Source organism: Lonchura striata, chromosome 11, assembly GCF_050655825.1.
Source record: "Lonchura striata isolate lonStrDom1 chromosome 11, ASM5065582v1, whole genome shotgun sequence".
NCBI classification, from domain to species: Eukaryota; Metazoa; Chordata; class Aves; order Passeriformes; family Estrildidae; genus Lonchura; species Lonchura striata.
The window spans coordinates 15,037,466-15,064,354 of NC_140713.1; the positions used below are offsets into that span (position 1 = coordinate 15,037,466).

Sequence of the window (26,889 nt, forward strand, 5' to 3'; positions counted from 1 at the left end):
ACACTGCATGTGTGCTTGTGGGAGAGCACAGTTGGTTTTCCATAACAGGCAAGGGAGAATGTCCCTGCCTAGCAATTGAAATGCAGCCTTGGGACCATGCAAGCCTGGTGCCTCTGACACTTCCTGGAAGGGTGAGAGTCTTGTGAGTTCATTCATAACTATTCTTACATCAAATTCTCTTCTTAATTGCAGTGTCATGAGTGAAGGCAGAGATCCCAGTTCACTGCTGGCACAAGAAGAGTCAATGGTACTGATTTAAGCCAGATTACACCTTTTATGATGTTCATGTCAGCAGTGGTTTGAGCCCTTTTTCTTCTACTTACAGAGTGAGTCAAAAGCAGGGTAAAATGTAGAAATGTTTGTGTTGGCTTCAAAACATGATTGAAGATAAATTCCTGTTAAGCTCCATTTCTGTCTAGCTGTTGATACATATAATATGGCAAATTAATTAAGAGCTTATATTTACAATATATGGGGATTTCAATTGTTTTAAAGTGGTGGTTAGTCTTTCAGCAGCTAGAGGATACACAAGCCTGAGTTATTCTAGTAGAGCAGTGCTTCCAGAAGCATATGTTTAGTTTACTACCCTTGCAATTTCTTCATGTCAATCACCTTTTGTGCATTTTTATTGTGTGTTGAACAAACCAAAACTGTCCTTTGCCCATTTTATGAGTGTTCTGCAAAGCAGGGAATGAAGTGGGTTGATGACAGCTCATCCATCTCACTGTTTTTGAAAGGGATTCTCCTACTGGACATCATGCAGAGCAATGTTTTTTTGAAGCCCACCCACCTAGTACTAGTTCCTCTTCAGATGTGGTTGTATTTCCCTAAGGCACTTCTTGGAGTGGTAAATGTGCATCATCAAACAGCAGATTTCTTAATGGTATATAGTGATGTTGACTTTCCTGATGCTTCAGTTGCTGTTGTCTTAATGTAGGCTGTCGCTCATATGTCAGCTGGAAACAAAAATCAATAAGCAATGGGAATGGGAGTGAAGGGAAAAGAAAGAAACAAAATGATGAACAAGAATTCTGTATCTTCCCCCATAAACTTTATTCAGCTGGTGTGTGTGTTTTACCATTTCACAAGATCTGCAGATAATCCCCACAGTCTCTCAGAGTCTCAGAACTCTTCCCATTTTATGAAAAGGAAACTAAGGCACAGCGAGCAGAAACTGCTCCAGCTCCTCAGATTTACCTCTGATAAGCTGAAACAATTTGTTCAAAGGCACTCAGAATCTGGGAAATTATTCATGTCAACCAACTCCTTGTTCCCAAACCATCTGTACTCAGGCTTGCCAGGCCTATGTGTTTTTGAGGGTGTGACTCACGCATTTAGTCAAATGGCAATTTTAAAGAAAGAAACATGTTATTATTTAATAAAAATCTAGAGCGTGTCTAGCATGCTCTCGGAGCTGTCTGCTCACATGTTTTAACCCTGTCTGGGGGCGGTGGGCAGTGTCTCCCAGCAGTGGTCGAGCCGCAGTGCTTCGGGCATCCCGCTCCGGCCGGGGCATCCTCAGTGGGTCGGGGAGCGGCTGGGAATGACCGAGAGCGCCGGAATCCCGCTCGGAGGGTGCAGACGGGCAGGGAGAGCCTCAGTGGCAGCACCGCAGTGGCCACATCTGTGATGGAGTACTCAGCCCTTCAGTCCCTGCTGCTGCCTCCGCCGCTCCGTAATGCGGTATTGTTTACTCACAATTAAACTCTTTAGCGTTAATTTCATTCCCTGATGCTGAGTCGGTCACAGGCCCCAGCTGCCAGAGCCCGGGCAGATGTGCTCTGCACACTTGTGTGAGCAGGGCTGGGGCAGGCCCCGCTCCCGGCCGCCGGCGCGGAGCTGCAGCGTGGGAAGCGCTGATTCTTGTCAGCCTAAATCTCACACCAGAGATAACAAACGCTTGGAAGCCAGGCACTGCTCGGAGGAGATAAACACATTTTCCCCCATTAATTAAAACGTATCTGTAAATTTAAGTGGAGATGGTGGCTATAATAAGTTTTGAACCAGTGACAAATGTGAGCGGCAAAAGGCCTGAGATAAGACCGTGTCAGGTCCCCGTGCGATGATGTGTGTGTGCCTTCACCCCTAGCAAGCTGAGCATCACACGGGTCAGGGCTTGTGGCTGACACCAGGCAGTTCAAGTAACCTGTAACAGGGGTTCTGGAGGGGTAGAGAAAGCTCTACTATAAGTGTGGTTTGTGCCCATCTCATAAGAGAGTTGGGGGCTGTCAGTGATTTTTGAATATTTGGTATTTCTCTAAACTTCTCTCTTGATTCTTTGGCCTCAAAGAAAGTACTTCAATACAAGCTGTATATATTGGTGTGTCCAACATACCTATTCCAAAAGTGAAGTTTTGGCAGCCTCTAGAATATTCGTGGATTTCTTTATAAACTTATTTTGTTCTCCCTCAGCCCTTTGCTGGTCACATCAGGGGCGCTATATGCAATTGTTTGAAGCATCCCATACCTATTCTATGTGGCATGTAATTATTTCGGGTACAATATGTGGGTGTGTTTAATGTTAAACACAAGAGCGTTAAAGAAAATAGGGAAGAAAACAGTGGCAGTGGGATTCCATTACTTGCTGGAGGTGGGTACCAGAAATAGTTAGAAGTGCCTGGTTTTGACTCAGTTGATGCTAGAATTGTCTTGTAGCTTTTGTTCCCATTCTTTCCATCAAGGTATGTGATATATTCTTTGGGTCCAGTTTTGCTAAGTGGATTGAAGCTGGGGGATTCTTGCTGGAAACTGTTTCTGGCCCAGCTGTCCGGGTAGCTGCAATATTTTCTCCTTGAAGAAAAGAACAGAGACAGGGACATGCCTAGGAATGCACATGCAGCTTCTCCTCAGGGAAAAAAAAAAAAAAGTATCTTTCATTCTTCCTTTATCATCCCTACTGACCTTGCCAGAAATGTTTACCATGGAGGTAGGTTTGTGTCTCCTTTTGTGATAAAGACCATCTCATTCAGCTCATCTGCTGGAGATTCAAAGACTTTTGGATACTCCCGACTTGTTCTTTGTTTAAAGCAGTGACTGAAATGGGCAGGTCTGCTGGTCCCCGTTTGGATCTGTGGGCTGCCCATTCTGGTATTACAGAAAGATGGTTTAATTTGAATTTCTGAGTATTTGTGTACCAAAACAGGAAATCCATCTCTAGTTCTTTGGCTTAAGACTCTGTGACCAGGTATTTAGGACTTATCTAGTTGGTTATTAGGTATGAAGTCTTGCTTTGTTGGTTGGGTTTTTTTCTGGTTTGCTTGGGGCTTTTTTGGTAATGTTTATATGCATGTGACTATAGGAGCTACTCAAGAGAGCAAATTCTGTAAGCCTTTTCTGACAGGTCAGCATGGTTTTGTGAGGCATCAGTACAAAAGATGGCAAAAAAAAATTAAAACAGTATACATTCAGAATCTCTAAATTCCCCTAGATGTTGGTGGGAATCAAGAGGTCATTGTTAACGCCTGATTTATTTTTCATTTTGTTTCTTATATTAGATTAGCTTCTGTTACATACTAATTATCTAAAATAGTATTATATTATTTTCAACTCAAAACATTAATAAAGTTAGTATTTCAATTATTTAAATCTAACTGCATTAATTATTCAAAGTGAACACATTATTTGATCAAGTTCCTTATTTCTGTAATTGCAGTATATCCACAGCCATGTTCAAAATATCTCTAAATTTATTACTAGACAAATACATTGTGCATATTTTTGTCACAGAATTGATCATAATGCTGAAACTTTTATCTGGAACATAGGTGGCTTACTTCAGACTGTCTAAATAAATCAAAATATATTGTGCCTTTTCTTTTAAGGCAAGTCTTATAAATACTGTACAAATTTAAAATCTGGTTCAAATAAGTGTTTGTGTTGTAACTGATTTGCCTTTTAAATTCACTTTTGGTGAAAACCATTAAACAACTACTTATTTTTGCACTCACTTTCCATCAGTTTCAGTTTTTAAAAGATGTGTAAAGATCATATGAAAGGAGTAAGTTGCTTGCCTTGCTGTCCTCTAACTTTGTGTCTCATAACTTCTGCTCTGTGAGTTGTTCATTCACTTTCAAATCAAAGACAGGGTGCGGTGCAGGTACCACCTCTGCTGTGTCAGTTCACTGAACCCCAGGCTGTGGTTTAAAGTAAGCAAAGTCTTCACTAATTTTAGTTTCTGTAGAGCTCCTAGGATGATCACTGGCCTATTGTAGATTCTTAGGGGTTGTATCCGATTTGAAAATACCTCCTCTCTCTTCCTAAGTGTATTCCACTGAGAGAGCAGGTATTTATAGACCTCTTGCCCAGCAGTTTCTGTTTCTTAACATCATGTTCATGATGTTTCATTAAGAAGTGATACCGCCAACTTTCCCTGATTGGGAAGTTGACAGTGTGCACTACACACTTCTCCCTTGATGGTGTATTCAGCAGTGATAACTATTTTTTAAAGTGACATTTCCCAAAGTGACCTTAGAACAAGACAGTCGGTGGCTCAAAGGCCGGAGCTCCTGGGCAGTTGCTGCCAGCTGTGCCCAATGCAAGGATCTGTCCTCATGGGACACGGGCAGCAAAGCCTCTGCTGTGCCAGCCCCTCTGCTGAGGGACAATTAGGGAACATTAATCCTTTTGAAATACCCTTGCTAATTCTTGCCGTTTTGTTCCTCTGAGCTCCGAGTTTCTCCTCCCTTGAAGCCTACACATTTTATTAGGTATTGTAAGTGGCTACACCTGCAGTTTTAGATGACTAACACAAATGTTATAATGGTGGCAATCAGTCAAAGAAAAAGTTCAGAGTTCAAAGGTCGGTCTTTTGTAACTGGAGAGGAAGAGCTAGTGGATAATAGCTTGTTAATGTTATTTACCTCATTCAGCCGAAAAACTTTCTGTTGTGTAAAGACATTTACGTGGGCAATTCTGGGCATTGTCATTTGAATAGGGGTTAAATTATTCTGTTTTGTCATTAAGTGATCCTTGATTGGCAATCCATTACACAATGGGTGATCATTAAGGAAAGGCCATAAAACTGTTACACCATTTAAGAATGAATGGTGAATGAAGCCAGATATCTCCAAGACCGTTGTCCCCCCAGCCTTCAGACTACAGCTGCTGGAGAAGCAATTTAAAGCAGAAAGGACTTGGAACAATCGGAACAGTCACTTATTCCCTAATTTTGTTTTGAAAATATTTACACTGAGGTGAACGGTAGATAAGCCTGCATATGGTTACCTAGAGTGTGTTTAGTATTGTCATGTCTCCTGATTTTATTGTGTCAGGGTAAGCATGAGCACGGTTCCTCTATTTAAAACAATCTGGGTACTGAGACTGTATCAGAACATTAGTCTTACAAATAAAAACAAACTGTGGTATATTAATTTCAGAGAAATTATGAAACTGAAACAGAAACCCAAATCAAAGAACTCGAGAACTGGTTGACAGAGAAGGAAGTGCAACTTGCTTGGTGAAATTGCCTCCAAATCCAGATGTTAATGGTGCTCTAGGCCTGAGCCATGGCTTTTGGGGACCCTAGGCTGATGGCAGCTAATCAGACCCAGATGTTTTCAACCCTCAGTTTTCTGTCAAGGGACATGACAGGCTTTTCAGTCTACTGTAAATCACTTCAATTGCTGTAATGTTTAAGGTAGGCCAGAGCCAAGATTGTTCAGTACATACTTTTGAGGCACTGGTTCTGCTGTGGTTGGACCTGTGTAAGTAGGGCTCCTGTGCTCTTCTCCCCCAGTATGATTCTGGCTCCTGCCCAGCCTCCCTGATCTATTTCATCCCACTAGAGGAGCAGGAAGGCATAGGGGAGGAACATGTGGCTCAGACAGGACAACTCTCTGGTCTTGACTTGCATCAAGTTAAGTTGTCATAGGACCAACACAAGGAAGTTGTCATGCTGTAGCAAATTAATGGCTTCCAGCCAGTTTTACCTGACTTTACCATCCTCAGCCTTCGCAGTTGCAAAGGTCACCCCTGGGGACTGGGTTTTCCAGCAGCTGTCCAGATAGTTTCATGCTCTTGGGAATGGTGACTTTTCCATGATTCAAAAGGCAATGCAGTACTTAACTAAAATTGCAGAGCTAATTAACTGCCTAGTTATTTGTCCTTGCTTCTTTATATTCCAATTGCAATTGTGGCTCAACCCACTTGAGAGAGAGCCTGTTACGTGGCCTGCAAAGAGACTTAGGTTTTCAACTACAATTAAAGACAGGATTCTTTCCCAGTCATTAAAGATATGCTGGTGCAAGCTGTGAAAGCAGGCTATAAACAGCCCACTGTGTGCTGGGGAAACTGAGCAGAGACAGGTTCTGCCTGAGCTTTTCAAACCCCCAGATGCAGAGTTAGACACCCAGTCTGCAGACACTCACTCTTTTGCTTGACTCGAAGGATCCATTGTCTTCAGGGCCTTTGGAGAGCATCATGGTGGCAAGTGTATGAGATCAGATGTTATGCTGTAAATCTGCCTTTAAAAGGGAAAAAAAGAAAGGAAATAGGAAAACATCCATGTTTTTACATTGAAGTTCCAGCCCAGCAATAGTCAAAGATGTTTTAAATAGCAACAGACAAAGCTGTTTTAATACATTCTGTGTATTTTCCAACATCTGAATTGCTCTTTAAACTTGTACTAGGTAAATGTTACTCAGTTGCCCTTTTAGAAAACAATTTGACTTTTTTCCCCTCTTTGTATTCTGACAAATATTGGTCTTGATGAGTGTTAAGGGAGTAAAAATGCTAAACATCAAAGTGCTCATTATCAACCAGCCAGCTGCACTCGCCCCTGCACCTCCTCATCACGCACAAACCTGATCTTTTCAGTGGGGACCGTCTCCCCAAGAGACACAGAACAAGTTCTTCTCTATGCTAACAGTGCACAACATTGTCAAATGATGTGTAATGATTTTATAATGTGAACTAATGCCACTAGGGACTGAACTGAGACTTCTGATTTCATTACACTCAGTGCTGAGACTGGTTTGGAATATGAATTTGGGGCAAAGATAAAAGGCTATGTTGGTGTCCTTTACCTATCAAACCTCTACCAGTATTACTTGATGTGGATCCAGACGAGGATCCCACCTCAAATAACTCAGGGAAAAATATCTGTGATTGACATGTACTTCTATCAAACACCATGAGTGCTAAAAATTACCTTTTACATCGTTGTGCCATGATTGAAATCTTAGCATAAGCCAGAAGAAACTTCATCTTTGGGTCAGAATCAGCCCCTGGCTGGCCAAGATTATGCTCCTGAAAGCTGCTGTTGGCTAACATTGGTCTGTAGTCTTTGTGTTATAACACTTAAAGGTGAGATTTTGTTCTTTGAGTTTGTTTGTAATTAAAATAGATGTATTAGTTAACCTTTACGTTATGAGTAGCTCCAGAAACATAAAGGCAATACACTGTGCACTAGATTTATGATCTATTTTGTTGAACTGAATAAAACCTTTTTATACAGTGACAGAAACATAACTAGAGTAGCAAATGGTGCTCCTTTACCTATTATTATCTGCGTTACCGTGAAGCCTAGGATACCTGTCTGATTTAAGTTATTTCATCTTTCTGTGTCCTTGGAGACTGTGAAAAATAGAAAAAATGCCGTAACATTTTTCTCCAGAATGGATAATATGGGAATTAGCTTCCTTTTTCATTCTGATGTAAGGAGAAAAAAAACCAAAACAATCCAGGCTTTCAGTCAAATTCTCATCTACTGTAAGTATGTCTGGTTCTATTGTTTTCAAGACAGTTTATCCCATTTGTACCAGCAGAAAATGTAGGCCATGCTAGTGACAGCAGGGAGATGAACACCCTCAGTCTCCAGCTAATTTTCAAATGTAATCTACCTGCTAATGTGTGATATGGGAACTAAGTGTCCTTTATATACTCTTAAAGCACTTCTGATGCAAGAGGGATAGAACTAATCCACCTTCAAAGGTAATTATATTGGGAATTACATTACTTCATGCAGTAAACTGTATTCAGCACCCTGCCCTTTTTTTCCAGCTCTACACCATTGCCCCTATTTTGGATATGAGTAAGAGTTAATCGTAAGTCAATTAAATTCAATATGTGAAATGAAAAAGAGAATCCTTGCAAAGATGTAAAAGCATCTAAAATATAAGTGGTGATTAAACTTGTTTCCTCTTGTGCTTATTCATACTGGACAAATTATTTACTTTCATCATCTAATATATTTAAACTATCTTGGTTGTAGGGGTCACAATGGGAGATGGGAGGAAAGACAATACTAATCAAAAGTAAACCATGCCACTTTTTTTCTCTAGTGCCGCTAATCTTAATTGAATCAATCTCGTGGCATATGTTGACAGTGAAAGATTACTCGAACCTGGGAGGCCAAGCTGGACAGACTTCCAGAATAAATAAAAAAAAAAATCTTCCTTAATCATTAATTTGTTCATTCACTCCCATTTGCTTCCATTCTTCAATGTCTTAGAAGACGTACCCCATGCAACCTTCCTCTTTAGCAATCATTTCCAAGTGTTCCTCCCAATAAGCTCATGTGCTTTTGAAGAAACTAATTTGCCTAAGATGAACACAGCAGAGATTTTTTTTAAAGAGAAATGTAGTTGGATTTTATAGAATTGATCATTTTGTGGAAAAGGATTGCATTTCTAATGAATTGCAACAAAACCGAGTTAATTTTGGAACTGAAATATGTCCTGTTAGAGAATATTAGGTAAATCCTACTTTGTCTAGGATGGAGTTGAGGAGTGGTTTATAACCTGTTCATGAATTCACAATAGCCCTAGTCCTATTAAAATAAGGCAGAGAGGTGAAAATCCTTTCAAGTTCATGGAAAAACTAGAGAACTTTGTGTAGGCATCCTAAGGATTTCACAAAGCTATAATTATAACCACTAATAAATGGTGATAGTCTATCAGATTAACTTTTCCTTCAGGACTTTACTGAATTTGGTACTGTTTGAATGCCACTGTTGTCTGTTACTTTAATTTAGTTTTTGGGTTTTTTTGCTATCGAACAAGAAGACTACCTGCATACTTAGTTAGGATTTCTGAGCAGGCCTTCATATCTGCACATATTTGTGTTTGCAGAATTATGAATGTGAAAATCTTAAAAACCTAAGACCTGGAAATGAAGTCTGAAAGGATAGAAGTATCCTTGCAGAATCAGGATCTTAAAATCTCTCTAGAGATAAAACTGGATTAAATCTATTCCTTCTAACAAATAGTTTTAATTAAATAATGTTGGTAGGTGTGAAGTTAAGGTTTTGATGAACAACACTGTTCATATTTTGTGTAATCCATTATGAGCCCATATAATTTAAAACATTGTGCATTAATAAGATTCCTATGCAATTAGATGGTATTTGATGATGAGAAGCAAGTTTACTGGTGAGGTGCAATAAAATCTCTAACATAACAGCAAAACCTTGCTAGAGCTGTAACAGTTTGTGCTCAGTATATATTGTCTACACAAAATTTAAATATAAGAGTGTATAACTATCATCTACTTATTTTCCCAATACATTATTCTGTTATAAAGTAACTGCTTTTTATTATTTCATTGGATTTGAGTATGTGCAAGAATTAGTCCCTTAAGAGACATAGACATTTAGGTAATTTCTCAGGGGTTGATTGCACTTTGTAACTTCTTCCCAAAGCAAGGAAATCACTTTTTCCTTCTTATTCTGTTACTGAAAAAACCCAGATCAAATATATTTATCAAAAAAATGAAAAATCCTTTATGTTTTAGTAGCCTAAGTCAATGTCACTTATAAAACTACCCAAGAAATTAAACAGGAAACTCCAAACCTTTCAAATGACAAATTATTTAATCCATATTTAAAATCAAGAGAGTGTATTTGGTGAAGTTCCTGCCTCAAGCCTACTCTTTTTAAAAGCACCATCTTGTTTTATTTTGATGTATATCTTTACAGCAGAATAATTAGCATTTTACAAAACAGTGATGGTGAAGTTGTTCACATTATTGTGAGGGTAATAAATCCACATGCACATAGTTTTGTATTATAGAGATCATTTAAGTGAGTGTAATTTTAACATTTTGATGACAGTTTTAGGATCCTACCAAGCAGTGATAAAGCTCGCAGTTATACTATGTGATAATTCTGCCTTTCATTATGATGCAGTTTCTCAATACTAAATCAGGCCAAGATGCAAGCTATTACCCCTGGGCAAAATTCATTCATTATGCATGTATGTTATTCCTGAAATTATTGATAACACTTTTCATAATAGTTATTTTTCATTAATTAACTTTTGCAGCTATATTAGTATTTACAATATGTTTATTAGTCTTGAGGTTTTCTTCAATAATAAATACAATCTCAGAGCCTCTTATAGTTTCTTAAAGTTGAAAGTTCTTATCAGTTTTGATGTTGTAGGGACACAGTGCAGTTGTGAAGCACTGAATTAAGCTGTGTTTATGGAAAGCATTAGAAAGAGGGTAAGGAATGGCCTGTGCACCACTGCAGTTAAAGACACAGCCCAGAAACCTTTGTTTGCCATAAGGAAAGTAAGAAATGGAGCTGCTGAAGCTGATTACATTTAATGAGTGTAAACTTGGTACTAGGTTTGTCATCTTTCCTTGTGCGAACATCAGAGAGAGGAGTCGGGGGCTGGAGCCCTCATCAGCTGGGAATTTCATCAAGGCACAAACTGGGCTTTGCTGCCAGAGATGCTCATTTGCAACACAGGAATTAAGGCCCAGGCTATACTTTCAATGGTGCCTTAGTCAGTTCTGAGGAAGAGTGAAAATTCATCAATAATACATTTCCTTACCTACTCTTTCATTGCCTTACTCTGGAGTTCTTTGTGGTCTATAAGATTAACCACATTGGAAACCAGCAGTTTTCAGGTGGCTTTCACTACCTCTTTCTCTTTGGCAGAGGTTGCATATAAGATGATGCATTTGGCCTTGTGAAGCCTGGCTGCACGAGAGGCAACTCAATAACATAAGAGGCAGCATGGCATAGGAGGAGGCTTCTGCATCAGTGGGTCTGGACAGAGTCCAGGATACATCCTGTACATTGACAAGGCATTGCTTCTGTGGTGTGTGAAGCTAGAGCTGAGGACAGGGAGGTGCAGTGCAGCAGCTTGTGGGACTAAGGGACTTACACATCACCTTTATTCTTCTGAAACTGGTAGCCATTCCAGCTCCAACTTCTGTATGTCCTACAAGGTGCCTTTATCCTACAAGATGCCATTATCTGTTCCCAGCATGCCATATTTTGGCCTGGATTTATCTTCACTTAATTTCAAGGACTATTACTCTAGAGACAGATTAAGGCAACCAAATTCGCCATGTAGGGAGCTGGCTGAGAGTGTGTATCTGAGCTCTTTCCTTAGTCTACTTCCTTGCCTTCTGGTCAGGGATGTGTTTGAAATGAGACAAAGGTGGGAAAAGAGCTGGCAGAGTGGCAGGAGGAGACATTTCCCCTCACTGGCTGAGTGGCTTTTATACCTCCCTCACTTTCAAGGAAAAGAGTAAATATGAAAGGAAGTGAAAGTCATCCCTCAGCAGGTTCCTGTATTTCCTATATCGCATGTCTATTTTTAACAAGACACAAAACAGCTGATGTAAGATCAAGCAGAAATAGTCAGTGTTACCCCAGATAATCAAATAAAACCAAGTAAAAGTCTAGTATTCATTAATCATTTTGTTATCTTCTGACTGTATTAAGTGCTTTCTTTGGGGAATAACTTCAGAAACTTGGATTTTCATGGTTCACTGACAGTAATAAATAAATCTGAATAAATCCAAACTTCAATGCCAAGTACTGAATCAAACCCTCTTATTTTTATAGTAAAAGTATCCTGGCATTAAAAGGCTTAGTATGTTGGGCTGTTCTGTTTAACAATGAGATGAGAAAATGGTGCAGATTACTCCAGTGGTAACTAAAAAATACTAGAACTCTTCTTTAGGTTTCTTAAGGAGGTGGTTTGAAAAAGTCTGCATGGTCAGACTTTTTCCTCACATGACTAATCCACTCTCCTGTGACCTATCTTTAGTTTGATATTGAATCAGAACAAGAACTGGAGCTTCAACTGACCCCAAACATTTAGTTACATTAATCACAGGGCATTTTTGGACTCTAAGCATACTGAATGAAAGACACTGTCTTTGCAAGACATTGATCAAACAGTCTACAGGTATCACTACATCGAGGCACATTAATCATCTGGTGCATTATCAGTTCCACCAGGAGAATATGTAAATGTGATTCCTGTCAATGATAAGGGAAAGCAGAATTTATTTTTAAAAGTGGTCCTTCTGGAGCTGTTGATATAATCTTACCTAAGACAATAGGTTGCAAAGATACATTTCAGCAGAGCTGCCAATGAACATAAAGAACAAGCAAATTAAAGCCACCAAAAAAAAAAAAAAAAAAAAAAGAAAAAGGAAAAAGACAGTGGCTATACTTCAGTCACTTGCAGGAATTGCTGCTCCACAACATTGTGGAGAAGACTTTTTCTGCTTAATAAAACAGGGCAGGTTCCTGAAAACTCTTACAATTGTTTTGTAACCACAAAAAGCTTTATTTAAGAGTGATGCTATTCTATTCTATGCTCCAGTGCTCTTGCTCTAGAATACACCTGTGATATACTTGCCTTGTGGCTGAGGATGTGATGCTCATACTGACTGTAGAACTCCGAGGCAATGCCTCACCTTCACAGATGGCTCACCTTCACTCATATTAATGGGGCTGCCTGGCTGAGGGTTGCAATGTGCATCTTGCTGAAAGCATTTTTGCATAGATCTCTTTATATAATTGATCCATTTACTCAGGTCTTTCTCAAGAAAGAAAGGAATTTTTCTTTCTTTCTTCCTTACTTTTAAACCTATGCCAAATTAGTACATGCAAATATGCATTCTTTCATTGTTGGGGGTGTGAGGACATATTTCAGGCAGAAATATTTTTTGAAGTCTTATCTGATAGAATTAGAGACCTAGGGCAGGGAAATTAGTAGAGATTGAATATATAAAATGGTCATATAATTTCTACTTCTTGTGTCTTTAGTGTTCTTTTCTACTTTCCCAACATCTTTGGACTACAAAAGTGGAACAAGGAGTTCTTTGGGTATGTAAATGGTATGGCTTTCACTGGCTTTTGGTCCCTGAAGGCTGGAAGAAATGGGAGAAATGCAGCACAATCTGTGTGGAAAGGCTGTGGACAGAGTTTGCTTTGGGTCTAGTCTTGGCTCTGTCCAAGTCAGGAGGAAGTTCTGCAACAGTGCAGGATCACAAAATATTTTAGGAATTTTTAAACAGTTTGAAGAATTGTTTAGAAGAACAATTTGAAGGGAAAATGGGCTAAATTCTGAAGATTTGGGGGAATAGGGCTAGAAACTATTTTTGAGGGATTAGGGTTATAAAACCATGTAATTAATGCCTCTTCATCTTGTAACTGATACAAGATCCATGGGGTTTTGGTTTTCTCTCCTTACAGTACAGCATTTGGCTCTCTCTAATGGTCAGCATTATGGTTCTCATTTAAATGTGGAAGAGTTAGGAAAACTTGAATGCAATCGCAATATGGCTGTATAAACACAGGCATGATTAACTGCATATGCACAGTGCTGCCTGGGAAGCTAGTAGAGAAAACAGAGAAAACAAACTACAACTTCTACACATGCAAAAGTGTGCAGAATGTCCCTCCTTTGTATGTTTAATACTGCTTGTCATCATACTGCAACAATGTGCCCTTCGTAATTATATTTACATATTTTTGTAGTTTTTTTCCAAGGTCAGAGGATTATGTCTGCACATTTCAATAATTAGTTATACAGTGTATCGTTTCCTATGGATTCCCTTTATCATATCTCTGCACTATTGAGCAAAATCTTAAGAGTTCTTAAGTGAAAGTTCTTGTTGAAATGCAGGATTTTTGTAGACATGTCCCCAGCTCCCACTGACTAATGTAGAGAAAATGCCACTGTGTCCTTGGAATGCTCAATATGTAGCTGCACCTGCATGGAAAATGCTATTAATGGCAATTTAACATGAAGCCTTAAAAGTTTTATGTTTACTTTTTTAAAGAGAAGAAAACAGATACAATATTTCTGGTTTGCATTGTGCCTTGCATTTCTCAAAGACCTTTCAGAAAAAGACAGGCTACTGATATACTTCCTGTGTCCTCTTCTGCTCCTCTAGAGCATACAACTGGAAGTTAGATGTTATTAATGCAGGAAATAATGTAGGCTTTCAATGTACCATGGACACACTTAAAACAGTAAAAGAAACTCAGGACTCACTTAGGTAAAGGAGTAAACCATCTGGTCTAGACTGGTATATAATATGTGCCATGTATCACAAACTGGGTTGCAGGAAGCTTTAGGAATCTGCAGGCTCATTACTGCGGATGAACATGTGCCAGCTGAAGTCTTCAGGGAAACCAGGGAGAAGACAAACTCTTTGACATGACCAGGAAATCACAGGTTTTCTTGATCAAGAATGAAAACTTACATTGCCTCTGATGGTGGTGGTAGACTTCATCCACAGAGCTCAGGACTTCAAGGCTGTCTGGAGAGGCAGGAGCCCAGCAGGAGCCCAGAAGCTGCTGACATTCCCAGGGTGGCAAAGGACCCTGGCTGTGGGCAGACAGAGCCCTGGGAAAAACCAGCCCAGCACTTTTCATTGCTAGGGAGAGCTGGAAATGACTAGTCTGCAGGCTGTCACCCATTGCACATAATTCCCTCTTCCTTCCCCTTGCCCTTTAAGTTTTACACTTCTCTCTTCTCCCCCATCTTTCTTAAAATATTTCTTTCACTCTCTTCAACCTTTCTTTGTCTTATTCTTGGTTGTATTACCACACTGAAGTATTTAAGAGAGTCTCTAATGAAACAGGACTTGTACTGCCAGCAGCCATTTTTTCTAAGGTGTAATCAACTAACTGATAAAAATAGCTGATTATAGCAGCAAGTTCATGCCACAGCAGTAAAGAGAGGCTTAGCATTTCCATTACAAGACCCATTATTGAGAAGTTTATAGCTCATTTATTAAAAAAAAGGTGTCATGAAATTTGGCATTTGTAATTACAGCAGAGAGTTGTTCTGAGTCCACTATTTAAAAATCTGGTTTATTTTGTTGATTTCTATTTCACTATCATGGTCTATGAACATAGAAACAATAAATAATGAGGAAAAAATTATGCCTATACTAATTTAGTGGTAAATAGTAGAGGTGGATAAATAGTTTGTAAAAGCAGAATAAAAAATTGCTGCTCAGGTCTTGAAAGAGGTGCCCGTAAGCCAAGTGTGAGCCCATCACGTGGCAGACAAGCAGAACGCCAGTACCACAAAACATGTTCCTCTGGCCTCACATGGAGTGGGTGCTGCAGAGCCTGGGTCTAGGACTAACACGAGCCTTGGACACCCACGGAGACTTCAGAAATTCCTGTAGATGGTGATGAGCCAACTTCACTTCTGAGACCACCTCTTCTGCTTGCTTTTTCCTTTGGGAAGATCTAACTCAGGGCTGATGCCTTGTCAATAATATTCATTGTATCATGAGAGGTGTGTGCTGTGGCCTGACCCAGAGGAAACTTTCAGAAGAGGAAGTTTGTGCGGGTTTCTGCTTCAGACTGACCAGGTCTTTGTGGCCACTATGTTCTGGTCTCTGCTCTTCCCTTTGAATAAATTTTGTCCTCACTAGAGGCAAATTCAGTTTATTTCACACTAGGAGCTTCTCTTTTAAAGCAGATTTGTAGACTGTTAGAAATTCCATTTGGGCATAACAGAGTGGTGTGTAGTATCTGGGATGTGTTCACGATCCAGAGAACACAAATGAAATTCAGTAGATTAAATATATATTGTTATAAAAACAATTATATTAGTGTAGCTTTGAAGGACAATAAAAATAATAAGAGCAATTAAATACAGAAGGTGTACATTTTGTGTCATATATAAATATAAAATTTTAACAATTTTATTAAATATTTGAAATTTATTTTTGAGAAGAGGCTGGGTTTGTATTAACAGTCCCTTCCTTTGGGGTCACTGCAATGGAACTATTGTCAATGTTGCCATAATATTTTCTTCTTTCTCCCCATCTTTCTTCCCTTTTGAATGAAAAATCAAATGAAAAGTGTTCAACTTTGAGAATATGAACCGACTTGTTTATTACAACAGAACTACTTATATGCTTACAGATAAGAAATTAGGGAAAGGCATGCAAGGATTGCCTTCATTTCAATATGTCTAAATAAATAATATGTTTGAAATCACAGTGATGTCCATATCCTCTCAGGTCTGGGTATGTTTCTTTTGATTTAACAATTGCAGACAGGTTTGTATTGGTGTTATTTCCCAGGGATTTAAATTTTTTTCCTCATTTAGTCCTGGCATTCAGGACTGGCAATATTTTAGTTGTTTTTTGACATTTCTAAATGGAGGTTCTCTTATCTCAGTGTACGTATTTCTCTGCATTTATGTTTTCCTAGAATGTTGCCTTATTTTTCTGCAATGCTGTAGCTAATTGTTAAATTTTCTTTACCATTCTGCTGTGTTTTTTTTTGTTGTTGTTGTTTTTGGTGGGTTTTTTTGTTGTTTTTTGTTTGTTTGTTTGTTTGTTTGTTTTTTCTGGGAAAGGTGGTTTTTAAAACACAGATAGGTATTCAAAAACCTCCATTTACTATACCCAAATTGTTCCAATTCAGGGTGAGCAAATACTAGAGAAATGTTGTTTACTTGAAATTTTCAAAGATGTACCAAAGGCAGCCACCTGGAAATAAGGGAGGTTTGAGGTATTTATGAGTTGCATGGTGGCGGCTTTCTCCATCAGGATTATCCTAAGAGACATTGTTTATAAACGGATTATGAGCTCAATCGTTTTATTAGGATTTTTATTTCTGCACATTAAATCCAGGTGCATTAGAGTTGACCCACACTTGCTGCAATTGCTGAGCAAGTCTGATTCCCAGATACCTGAGGAGAGTTTCACAGTGTGTTTGGTAACTGTGTCATTTGGGAATGTGAGTTCACCTTCAATTTTAAGTTTGTCTTTTCTTTTAAATAGTAAAATACTTCTAGGAATAGGGCCATAGATAGGAAATTCTGTCCCTGATTTTCAAATGCTCATTTGTTGGCTCTTGCAAACCTGAGCTCTTCACTGAGCTTCTCTGTCTGGCCACCTTGCTGGATGGGGTAATGCCTGCAGATTGCTGATGAGCTGCCTTGTACCCTTTAGATTTCAGTTTTCTGTGGATTTAACTTGCCTGGACTGGATACAGTTGTTTGCGTGCAGACAAGATGGTTATGTGCAAATGTTCCATTAGACTTCAATCAGAAAACCCTTTGAGGAGGAAAGAGTAGATATTCCACAGGGTTACTGGTCTGAAGATGAATGGTTTGTCTGTGAGTCTGTGGCTTGGGTGCACAGTGGTGTCCATGGAACACCCAGTCCCTTACAGCACAGTCTGACAAATCTTGTGTTTTCTCTGTGCTACCATGCTAAACCCGCTTTGCTAACACATTCCTGGGGCTGCAGTCTGGAGACAGAACTCAGAAGACATTTCATTGGTTGAATGTATGTGGAATGAAAACTATTTCCATTTGAGAGCAACATCTCACAGGGGGAAGGGAAGGAGGGAGGGCACAGGAGGAGTGTGTTGATTGGGACTGACATGTGCCTTAATATCTGATGTGGCTTTCACACTTGGAAATATTCAGGACTCCATATGTTCCAAAAACCCCACTGAACAGTGCATATAACATTGCCTTTATCATTCTTTAATCTCAGTTTAATTGCTGTGGTCAAATTACCCCACACTTAATAACCCACAGCTTGGTATATTATTTAATATGGTTGACACATACTTTGTTTTAAATGTCAGTGCTGGTAAAGCCCTAGAGTTGGCAGTGCTGTGCATGATAGATGGCAGAGGAGATGGATCATCTGTTCTTTGTCTGTGCTGTTGGTATGTTGGCTGCAACTTTTTCAACTGTGACACTAGACTCATGCCAAACCCAAAGCTACTGAATGGGTAATATTATCCCTTGTATCTGATGTTTTGTAGCTGATCATTCTCAATTTCTCTGGCTTTTTTTACAAGAATGTGTAATATTATATCACCCAAGTCGAAGTGGTGAACTAGTGTTGTTTAAAATGGCTTGATTTAATTATTTCAGCACCCAGTGGCACCTTTGTTATTAAAGGATTTTCACAAAGCAGGACATTGTCTAATTACAAATTTACACAAGAGACCGTAACAGCATCTGCTGGGTAAATAATATACATTTGTAAAATGGTCTAGCTACTAATTTACACAGCCAACCACTGAGACACTGAAAGGCTGTGGCATTCTGTCATGTTAGCTCTCAAACCCTTCCAACATTCCAGCTTCTCCTTACAACTGTTAACAAAACAGAGAAAAGCAAGTAACAAAAACTCTCTTCTAGAAAAAAACAGGACTGTTTGGCACTGGTGGATTTAGCTGCAGTTTCATTCAGAGTTTTGTTCTTGTCCTCAGCTGGTAGCAGATCATAGGAAATGTTATCACACATATTTTGGGGCCCACATATATATCAGCACAAGCATGCAGATTCAGAAGGAGGTGCACAATTTCATTCTGGATTGCTGGCTCTGCTCGTGGTGTAGATCTGTCCTCAAACCTCTGGAGACTTTCTCCCTGCACGGGAGAGCCCAGGGTAGGAAATACATGCCTCTGTAACTCCTGTGTCACATCCCTACAACAATGTTCAAACTTCAGCCAGGACATGCTTACCTGAAAAATCTTTGCCTGCAATCTTGGTTCCTCGCAGCTATAAAAGTTTGGTGCCAGTTGCAGCAAGTCAAGGGCTGCACTGACTTGTTCTGTGAAGACTGGTTGGTCTGAGATCTGCAGATGTAAATGCAGTTCACTCATTGAGAACATTTTGGCCTCTTTTTATTTTGCATCTGGGTGTTGATACAGAGGCACAAATTACCCACTTCTGAGAGCAGCTATGATGGATTCATGCAGCTCCTGGGCAACAGGACGATGACAGCTGCGGAGTAAACCGCTGGTGTAAGGTAAAATTTTTTCTGGATCAGTGAGACTGACATTCCTGGTCTGGAACCCATTAGTGATTAGTGAGAATAAGATTTAAGATTTCTCAAACCCTCAGCTAAATGCAGCTTTGCAAACTGGAAAGTAGAGCTTTAGCCATAGCTTAGTGCTAAGAAGAGAAGAGCTCAATATTAGGAAATGCCTCAAGTATCTTAACTATCTGTGGATATTTTTGTCTACCAAAAAAACCCAAACCAACTGAAAAATTCTAAGGAGAAAGAAATATAAAGCAGCATCCACCATGGGATCTTATCTCTTCCTGTGTTTCTGGAAGGAGAACACAGTGGTTGCATTGCCATCTGTGCAGTAGGATGCCCATCAACTTGAGCTTTTATCTTTTGCAGGCAGAAAACTGGACAAGCTCTCCCATAGCAAATCCCTCTTTATTTCCTCACAGCTGTCTCACCTATGTAAACTGCAGAGCCTTTTCCAGCAATGCTGAGAAAAGATTTATGTCTGCAGTACAGGAGAAAGTCTCCTTCCCTGTTTAAGTCTGAATTCTACATTAGCAGGCTGCATCTGGGGAAGGGAATTCAGACTGGTTTTCCCAAATGCTTATTTTCTATTTAAACATCATGCTTAGGAAATGATCACAACAAAGCTTGTGTTTCACATTAAAAGCACATCCATGCAGCACTGTTTATTCAGAAAAGAAAACCAATATAGCTATTTTTCTTGATTCTTTGAGTACAGTATGGGACAAAGGAGAAAAGAATGGGAAAAGGTAGAATTAGAGACTCCGCTTTCTCAAGAGGAGTGATGATTCTCCTTAGTTATGCCTCTTGCTCCTCCATCTGTGATGTAATTACTCTCAAAATTATAGGAGAGTGGTATTGGAGAAGAAAATCACCATTGCTCTAAAACAAAAAGACCTCTCTGAAATTACATATGAGACTGTCAAGCTGTTGGACCTAAATACCTGGTTTGTTTGCATATAAGATTCTTTTAGCAATTACATATTTTAAGCACTGGCTTGCATTGTTTATGGAATGAGCAGCAATCTGTAAAGGATCCAGTTTTCACATTGACCAGGCAGAAAATACCGTCTGATAAAGGAGAAATATTTGTTTATTACGGATAGTCTCTTTTGCCTCACATTGCCTTCATATCAAAGGCAACATGGCAGTTTGTTGGAAGAAAAGAAATATAATTTTGCTTTGTTACAGGCAGCAAAGTATCTTTACTAACCCTTTGGCTCTTATTCAAGTGTATCACACCATTTGTGAGGGTTTTATAAACTAAGCATGGTTTAAGACAGTCAAGGATGAGTCAGACTGAAAGAAAACATACAATTAATACTTCACTATAAATTTGGGATTAAGATTATCCATGAAAATCAGAACTATGGCAAGGCTGTGCATCATGAATGGTGTTTCAGGGAGTAAATGGGGAGTTAAGAAAAACTGTGCTTAAGATGAAAGATGCTTTAATTGAAGACAGGATCATAGCAAAAATGTAACAGAAGAAGTGAAATATAATTAGGAACGTGACATTAAGACTGGATTTGCAGAATGTTGCCCAACAGGTGGGTGGAGTTTATTTGACTTTGTTTCAGCTGGAGTATTGAACCACACAGATGCAGCCTTTAATATTAATCTAGACTGTGAGAAAAAAGGTAACAAGAATGTTCAAATATATGGGCTCACACCACCAGTGTGTGTTCTTGCTCTTCTAGCTGTAATAATCACCTCCCAGTTAAGATGGTTCTTGCTCTTCCTCTGTCATTCCTTGTTTCTGCAGCTCTGCATTGGAAAGCAGAGGGGATATTGGGTTTCCTTTCATCACAGTGACAAGTCAGGGAAACATCTGTTTTAAACAAAATGTGCAAAAGGTTTGAAAAACAATTAAGGTGGGTTTTTTGGCATTTTTTGTTTATGCCTGTTAGGCACCGATTTTTATTAAAATAAAATTTATGAGCATAATATTAAGAGCAGTCATTTAAAAGATTGAATTTGGAGTATTCAGAGAGGAAATCTGTGAAAGACAAAATGTCCACCAGAATGGACAACACGAGTTGCTTTCTGGACTCCAGGATGGAAGCATCAATAGAGATTGAACATTTGTTTCAGTTTATGAACTTTTTTGCAATCCAGCTAAAAATATCAGCACCACCTGTGATACGAGAATCAGATTTATTATCAGGTTCTCAGGAATTGCAAAACAGCCTAACCCCACCCGACTGTTAATAAATCAGGTGCTGAAAGCACTTCAAATGAGAACTTTGCTGAAGAGACAAGTACTCAGGAGGATCAAAGGCTCAAGTCAGTTAAACTGGCCATTTGCTCTTTTGGCATAATCAGAATGTATTTTCAAAAAAAGAAGGAAAGAGAAAAATAAATGACATGATGCTTTTATCAGAGTAGGACAAATATTAAAGTGGGCATGGACATCTGTAAGTCAGTCACACTAATTCTGCAAAACTGAGTTTTCTAACAGTGCTGAATTTGGTCCAAAGTCCCCTGAAGTCAACAAAAAAGGAGTGTTTATTTTGATTTCAGTGGTTTGGATCTGGCTGTTGGAAGCTCTCTACTTTGGACAAAAAGCATCCACTCTCCCACGAAGCTGACTTGTCTCTTCACTGTGTTCTCCTGACATCACACACATGTAGAAAATCAACTGACATCCAGCCTTCCAGTGAAAGAAATTGCCTGAAAAATATTGCAATATCCAGCTGCCTGGATTAATTAATAAAATTACTTGCTCTTCAACATGGATTACATGCTGGACATTTAGCTGGTGTGCTCTGGGGAAGGGGTGAAAAAAAGGTTCAGTGGAGATGTAGGGAAGAGAAAGGAGGACACAGGTGAAGAAATACCATGAATATTGATTCATGATGACAGGAATATTTTTTTTAACACTGCAGGGTTCTGATTTGCATGAACAATATTTGCCTAATGCAGAATCACGGCATATTCTGAGTTGGAAAGGACCCACAAGGATCATCAAGTCCAACTCTTGAATGAATGGCCCATACAGGATCAAACCTGCAATCTTGGCATTATCAGTGTCCTGCTGTAACCAACTGACCTCATCTCAGGGTCTTAAACTGAAGCTGTCAGCAACATCAACACTGGCAGCTTTACAGGATTCTAGCTCTAACTCTTCTTTTTGCCCTTGCACTGGGTATCAACTGTAGGGATTTTATCATTCAGTGTCATCCAGTCTCCACTTATGTTTGAGTTTCCTCCTTCCTGGGTCCTCTTACTGGTGGTCTGTTGTTGAAGACAGGTCGTTGTTATGAGCTGTGTGGTTGTTCTTTTTCTAGATAACCATTCAAGTCATAAAGAGAGTTTTTGGATGATGATGTTGCTGTGTAGGAGTCTGGAAATGGTCAGGGAGGGGATGATCTTCATGGGTGCCTGCATTATGCTTGCAGATGATGGACCTTGTGGGCAGCAGGAAGAACCACAGGAGTAGCACAGGCAGGGCTGAGGCACTTCTCCCACGCTTGGTAGTGAAGCAAATGTGAATCACAAACAGCAGGATGGGTGAAAATGGTGTTCTGCAAGAATTTAATGTGGAAACCCATGCTTCCAGGCGCCCAGTTGTAAGGCTGAGGGATAAAGGCTCTTCTTCTTGGATACCCAGGTGCAGTGCCACTGATCTGAGCAGAGTTAGTCTGGTTATAAGTAGTGCAGGAGGGAAACCAGTCCTGTTCCTATGGCAGTGGTGTACACCTGAAACCAGTGCAGAAATGATGACTCAAGGGTCAGTGTGTGACGCTCTGGAGTTTACTGTTTGCAATGTGGTTGGTTCTGTGCAAGAAACTGAAGAGCAACCTGGTTTATACTGGGTTGAGTGTGTGAGGAAATCTGTGGAGTGGCTGAGAGCTGTGCTTTTTCAAGTGGGCAAACGTCAGACAAGAAAAGAGCATGTTTGCTGTCCCTCTTCGCTTTGGTTTTGCAGGATGTCTGAATTAAGGAGAGCGTGGGCATTCCCGCAGTGACAGACCCATTCACACCCAGCACTGTGCCCGGACAAGAACCATTTAAGCTTTGGAGTGATGTCTCCAAGCTCAGTGGGGCTCCACCCCCTTTACTAAGAATTCACAGAATTGCAGGTCCTGATGTTTGCCGTGCAAATCTTCACCAGCCAGGCTGTGGTGCGCAAAATGAGAGCTGCTACTGATGCAGCCCAAAGACTTGTTTTCAGAGAGCTGATGCAAATTCTGCTTTATTACTGGCAATTGGAAAATTATTTTCAGTCCTATGTTTTAAAATGTACCTTGAGCAACACACCTGTTTTGTTTAGGGCTTGCTTCTCTGTTCACTGGATTGGCAGCAGTGTTGAAGCTGGCAGCAGAAAGGTCAATATTCTGTCTTAGGTCTTCTTTGGAATATCAAAGATACTTGAGTATAATAAATTCTCAGTGTGGGATGCACTTCTTCTTAATTAATTTTCAAGGTAGCATATTGCAGCTTGGGATGGCCTTCTGAATGCCATGAGAGTGTCCCACAAAGGGTGAGCTGTGCTGGCTCTGGGGGCACATCCTTCCCCCAGGAAACGACACACACCCCACAGTGTTAGCTCCCAGCTCTGCAAAGTGACAGCCACCACCTCAGCTTTCCTAAGATAGGTCAATCAGTTGCTCTTTAAAATTATGGATGCCTAATGTGGGATTACCTAGTGGATGGTTTTTGATCTGTGAAGATACCAGCAAATTTTAGATTTGTTCCACTGTGTGTATTAGGGCAAATTAGAAGCTGTGGAGTCAGGAAAATGCATTTTCTGCGGCTGAGACTGGGCTGCATTGCTCTTTTGATACAGAAATTTTAGGTTGAAGCAGACACATCTGCTGTTTGTAGTGATTCTGTCAACAGCCCTCATGGTATACAGCCAGCCTAATAGTCACAAGTGCTTCTTTCTGTTTAAATCCCAGAAAAGGAACTGACATCTTTTATCAGAAAGACAGACAATCTGTGTCCCGTGACAATTTCAGATTATGGATCCCAAGAGACTTTCCTTACATTCTTATTTTATAATGGAAATCACAGTTAGTGCTGTTTACTTTCTATACCTCCACACAGTTTTCAAGGTGTTGCCAGCAGGACCTGCGCTGATACTGACATGTGTTCTTGTCACATTGCAAGATCTGATAAACACCCCTATATATATAAATATCAGTGTTTTCTTGGATCTTCCTTTGCTTTCAGTGGCTTTGGAAATCGTGGCACTAGTTAATGCACATGCTTTGTCTATTTTGTAGGCTTTTTTCCTATTTCTAAGGAAAGACTTGTTCCTAGTAGACTGGTTTGGAGTGTGACTCTCTTTTGCTGCTATTTTTATGGTGAGGAGCTATGTATATGTAATTTTCTAGCTATTACTACAGAGTAGGATAAGAATAAATGTCTGGGGGGAAAGAGAAACGCTGGTTATTTGGAAAAATAAGTCACTTATGCCTGATATTTTTTTCTTTGCAATATTCCTGTCATGCTGCTTTGAAGTTCACAGCCCAGACCCACATCAGAAGTGGGGGGGATGGACAGCAGAGTTGCTAAGGCAATGCAGGGCTCCAGGCACACAGCCACACTCCAAAAAGCTGTTCATTGTCCTCCGTTGTGATATAAAAGCTGAAATGCCACTCAAGCTCCTTCCCTCTGGACTTCTCTCACCCTGGGGATCAGTAGTACATGAGAATGACCCATCCCTGGTGTACTGCCATCCACAAACTCATGATTTGTCATGGTTGAAGTTCCTTGAAACTGAACTTTGGGTCTGTGAGAACAACAGGTTCTTCGTGCTGATCCCCTGTGATTTGATTTGCTTTTCCTGGCAGACTGTCAACCTTCTCTAAAGTTATAATCATCTGTTTGAGGCTTGGAGCACATTTTCACTAAAAATATTTGTTCCTGAGCTTACCTACAACTTGTTCATTTTGTAAACAATAAACAAACAAATATTAATATGTATTCATATCCTTTTTACCCACTTCAAGAAGCCATCTTAAGAACCAGTTCAATAGTCCAGTTGTCAGTGGGTCCTACAGCAACCAAGTACACTGTATGATTAGTTTTTCTTACCAAAATATAATTAGTTTTTTTGCCACATGCAGAAGACAAGGAGTCTGGGTTTTTGTTTTTGAAGCCCACACAGTGCATTAGGTCAATCCAGCAGATGCATCTCAGGAAGGAGCTACATTCCTCTTACTTTTATTTGGACTTGAGATACCAAAAGATGCTAAAGCCTTGAGTTTTCATGTCATGACACCTCATTTAGTTTACTCATACGCAAAATGATATGTTATCTGACCCAAGGGCTTTCTATAATGTGTCCACAAAGCAGGGTAGGAATCAACACATAAATCCAAAGCTTATTTTATTCCTTTCTTTTCTCTACACCTTATATAAGGTGTCCAGCTGGTTTGTGGCAATGGAATAGTAATGACAGAAGGATGGTAATTTCATCTTGAGTTTTACAAGCAAGAGGAGGTGCCAAGAAGGAAAACAGGTATGAAGGTTGCCAAATATAACTTCCATTTATCATCCCAGCTAACAGGGGCTAAATTATTTCTGAGTGGCACTTTGAAAAGGGAGGGGAGAAGAGAAGCACACACTAATATGTGGTACAGAGGTGTCTCTGAGGAGTGGCTGGTGTGGCAAGCTAAAGTATAGTCCTTCCTGCAGGAGGAGTACAGTGTGTTACTCATGCAGGAATTCTGGTCACGCTGCTGGCGCTGAAGTACCTGGACACATACCCAGATGACCCAGTGGTAATACAAAAAGATTGATCTTTTTTACAGGAGCTGAAAATGGAAGAGAATATTTTTGTCCAAACAGAGTGCTCTCACTTGGGGCTCCACCAATGTTTCAGTCCTGGACAGCATTTCCCATACTCTTTTTGCAAAGTAAAGAGACTTCTAGAAATGTTTTCATTTCAAATGCCCTCAGAATTTAGCAAGATTAAAGGGCATCTTCCTTTTTTGCTTTGCCATTTTCACCTAGTTTTGAAGTGGGGTAACTATTGCTTAGACTATGATAAGGAATGGTACTGATATAGCCAGTTCAGGATGTGGCTCATTGTATGCACCTTGTGAAGATGTCTCAGTGCTGTTCTGACAAGAGTTACAAGCAGACAAAGCATCCAGTGAATGGAAAACAACCTGCTTGAGTAATTTCTACTTGACTGTTTTATAATATGATATTTCTCAGGTGCAGACTCATATTTACTTGTATAACCATTGCCATTATTATTATATAGTAATTATAATTTACTTGTACAAATTAGAGGAAGGATTAAATGACATATAAAAAGCATACTGACCGGAACTAAATGGAAAATTCAAAGGAGGAGTCCTTAAAATAAAGCAATTGTATAATACTTAATTGTATAATATAAACTGTAATTTCCCAAAAGACATTGTATTAATCTTACAGTGGTTAGCTATTCCATTTGGTCCATTTATAATCACTTTGAGCTACTTAAATACAAATTTTAAAAAGGATCAAACTTGTTTGCCACTAATATTCCTAGTGCTTTCCCCATAGCTTATTCATCTTCAAAGCTCTTCACCAACATTAGCTAATTATTTCTTTTTTCTAATTAGTAGAAATTGACTATGGTCAAAAGGGCCATTCAGCAAATTAGCATGTCTCTACCTTCAAATCTCAGAGCTTCTGACCTAGAGCTTTCAAATGGCTGATGAAGATATCATACAGTGGTTGTGCTGAGCCCATAGTCAAGGCAGCCAACTGGAGAAAAAGACAGAAAGATAGAAATTTTTTTTTTAAATTGCACTTCAGGGAAGTGTATCAAATCTCCTCATTTACAGCTTTCCCTGGAGGCAGCAGCATGGAGAATGCAGGGCTGGACCCAGCCTCCTGCTCTGAGCACAGCTGCCTCAGACAGGG

At 39.6% G+C, this 26,889-nt stretch overlaps 1 long non-coding RNA gene across 7 annotated transcripts in view; it reads left to right on the top strand.

The window, feature by feature from the left end:
- Window positions 1-26,889, top strand: part of LOC146766425 (uncharacterized) — a 202,243-nt gene that overhangs the window by 59,826 nt on the left and 115,528 nt on the right. For all 7 annotated transcript variants that reach the window (XR_014957749.1, XR_014957753.1, XR_014957752.1 and 4 more), the window contains one exon: window positions 193-25,489. This is a non-coding gene — a long non-coding RNA (uncharacterized LOC146766425). The remainder of the gene's footprint in view (window positions 1-192; window positions 25,490-26,889) is intronic.